The 3,607-nt window shown below is 36.7% G+C and overlaps 1 non-coding gene across 1 annotated transcript; it reads left to right on the top strand.

The window, feature by feature from the left end:
* The first annotated feature begins 2,692 nt into the window (after positions 1-2,692).
* Positions 2,693-2,798, top strand: LOC149199085 (U6 spliceosomal RNA). Its single transcript, XR_016254091.1, has one exon. It is a non-coding gene; the product is annotated as a U6 spliceosomal RNA (small nuclear RNA).
* The last annotated feature ends 809 nt before the right edge of the window (positions 2,799-3,607 follow it).

The following is a 3,607-nucleotide window of genomic DNA, read 5'->3' as shown; positions in this document are numbered from 1 at the left end:
CTCGATTACCTGCTAAATTGAGAGACTATGCATTAATGTCAAAGATTGTAAACATTATAGAACCTATAAATTATGAGGAAGCAAGTAAATCTGATGCATGGAGGACTGCAATGTGTGAGGAAATAGATTCAATAAACAGAAACCATACTTGGGATTTGGTTGAATTGCCTAAAGATAAAACCCCCATAGGATGCAAATGGTTGTATAAACCAAAAATAAATGTAGATGGGATTATAGAGAAATTTAAAGCTAGACTGGTAGCAAAGGGTTACTCACAGCAAGAGGGTATAGATTTCGATGACACCTTTTCTCCTGTAGCCAAATTAAACACCATTAGAATGCTAATTTCCTTAGCAACAAAACACAAATGGAAGCTACACCAACTAGATGTTAAGTCTGCATTTCTGAATGGTGACTTGAAGGAAGAAATTTATTTAGTACAGCCTCAAGGTCTTGTGAAAAAGGGACAGGAACATCTTGTGTGTAAATTGAAAAAGGCACTTTATGGTTTAAAGCAGGCACCCAAGTCGTGGTATGAGAAAATTGACTCATTTTTTATACAGCATGGATTTCATAGGAGCTTGAATGATCCAAATCTATATACCAAGTTTAATAAATAGAGGAAAATTATTTTGATTTCTTTGTATGTAGATGATATGATCATAACAGGGAATGCTAACAATCTGATCAAAGAAATCAAGCGGCAGATGTCACAAGTGTTTGAGATGAAAGATCTCGGAAACCTTCATTATTTTTTGGGATTGGAGGTATGGAAAGATTCTGGACAAACTTTTCTTACTCAAGGGAAGTATGTCGGAAGCTTGCTGGAAAGGTTCAGAATGGAGCAGTGCAGATCAGCAACAACACCATTACAGCAAAATTTTAAAGTTGAGCAATGACGATGGTACTAAAGAGGTGGATGCCACTATGTACAGACAGCTAGTTGGCAATTTGATATCTCTGACTACAACTAGACCAGATTTGGCATATTCTGTTAGTGTGTTGAGCCAGTTCATGTCAAAACCACTCGAAAGTCACTGGGTCGCAGCAAAGAGTGTGTTGAGGTATCTTAGTGGTACTAGTAATTATGGCATTTTGTACACTGACACTTCTGATGTTATTCTAGCAGGTTTTTCAGATTCTGATTGGGTAGTTAACTTGGATGATCGAAGATCTATCACAGGTTACGCATTCAACATTGGATCCGGGGTCATAGCATGGAGCAGCAAAAAGCAGAGTACTGTAGCTCTATCTTCATGTGAAGCTGAGTACCAAGCATTATGTGCAGCCACATGTGAAGCTATCTAGTTAAGAAGACTTCTCAACGATGCAAGAGAAGAACAGAAAGAATCAACTAGTATCAAAACTGACAACCAGAGTACCATCAAGCTTGCATACAATCCAGTCTTTCATAAAAATACCAAGCATATTGACACTTAGTTTCATTTTGTTCGAGAGAAAATACAGTCAAAAGAAATATGTGTTGAATATTGTAAAACTTGTGATAACATGGCTGATATTTTTACTAAGCCTCTTGGGCGTGTAAAGTTTGAATTGTTTAGAGGGATGCTAGGAGTTCAGGATAATCCTTTCTCCATTAAGGGGGGGAGTTGAAAATAATTAATATTATTTTGTATTAATGGAGAAATGGTTACATTAGTTGTAACGTATCTCCTTAGTTTAGGATTTGTTCCTAGAGTTTAGGAGTTTGTTTGCAACTACCTGATTTCTAGTGATGTACTTAATAATGTAATCATTCATTTGATGAATAGTAGAGTGTACAGAGAGAGTTCTCTTTGTTTGAGTGCAGTCTCCAGGTGCAGTACTCACCTGTGAGCTGTAACTCCTCCTTTTTAATTCAAGTCTGATTTTTATCTTATATATATATATGATTCAATTCAAAAAAATGAAAGTGATTTCTTTAAAAATAACACCATCATGTTTTAATTACAACTAACAACAAGAATAATCATGATTTGGTTTTCTCTGCCAATAGTTACTCGAGCCCGCAATCACTCCACATGCTATCACTAGTTTTCTCCTAGAAACATCTGATGCAACACTTCATAGTCATGTAGGGTTTGATAAATGGAGGTATTTGTTGCCCCCAGCCGTATCCCTCAGTAGCCATTTCTCGTCTTCTTCCTCATCGGGTACCAGGATGTTGAGAAAAAACCAGCCAACAATATATCTATTATTGTCCTTGGCTAAAACATAGCCAATCCAACCAACAACCAGAGCTTTCACCACTCAACCATGACTCAATACAATGGAGAATACACAAGCTTTTTAACGACTTCAACTACATGTAATACCATGAACTCTGTACCATGAGTCACCAATACTAGGTACCCAAAACCACATCTGTTAACTATAACTGTTGACACAACCTCAACTCCACCATAGCATCAAATTTATCTAACACTTACTACAATAATATTGAATTATCTTGTTGTTATTATGGGTATGCAGGACAAATGTAGCCATGGATGTGAGTCGAAATTTTGTACAGGTCTGCCTCCTAACTTTTTATTTCAGTATGTTTTGGGGAGCATTAGTAGTTATTATTGTATACGAGAACTATATTAACGTCTGATCACATGTATATGGCAGTGGCTCCATTTATGAAGTAAAAATGACACTGCTGTAGAGTGTTTTACATGGGATGCCACGGAGAAGCTCACCTATGTATGTTTCTAAGGACATCAAGCCCTTGGAACATCCCATAAAAAATGGAACGATACAAAGAAGATTAGCATGGCCCTTGCGCAAGGGCTTCAAGCACTTTTCAAACTTTAGTGGGTCAACCTCATTCAATATGCCCTTTTCAAACTTTAGTGGGTCAATCTTCTTCCAATCTTTAGTCATTAGGCCACTTTTGAGCATCATTATTTGCCACTTTGAAACATTGACACATTCTCTGACTTCATAGTAGTTTCAGACATTCCCTTCGAATGGATCAACCTCTTTTCAAATTTAATCATCGAACCATTGGCTCCAAGGCCGTCAACCATGCTTCGAATAGCTTTTATAGGCCATTATCAAACTTTTGCCCATTTCAAACTTCGTGTCATTTTCAAACTTTTAGTTAGTTTGCAACTTTAGGCCATTTTTAAACTTTGGGCAACTTTGCAACTTCAAGCCATTCGGATCTTTTGTATCATTGACCCATATTTTAACATCTAGTAGTTATGAAACCTTATATGCTTTTTGAACTTTGACATGTTTTGAAACTTTGAGTGATTTCAGAACTTTGACCCATTGATCAATGAGCCATTTAAAAATTTCAGGTTATCTTTGAATTTTGGTCCATATTCAAGCTTTTGTTGTTAGGCCTTTTTCTTACCTGTGGCCTTCAAGCCTATTGCAAACTTTGGCCATTGAGCCACTTTTCAAACATAAAGCCTTTGCTGACAATTTTATGACTTTGACCCTTGGCATCCATTCAAACTTCAATTCATTGGATGAACTTCAAACTTAATTCCCATTTTGCACTTTGACCCATTCTTAAACATAGCCTTCCTATCGACCTTGACTTAATTTGTAGATGTAAGCAAATCCACCAAACTGATTGTTGACAAGTGATTCACTACCGAGCTATTCTTAA

Source organism: Pinus tabuliformis, chromosome 2_1, assembly GCF_031772625.1.
Source record: "Pinus tabuliformis cultivar Carrire ecotype Pingquan chromosome 2_1, CPIR1, whole genome shotgun sequence".
Taxonomy (NCBI): Eukaryota; Viridiplantae; Streptophyta; class Pinopsida; order Pinales; family Pinaceae; genus Pinus; species Pinus tabuliformis.
This window is presented reverse-complemented; position numbering and strand designations above follow the sequence as displayed.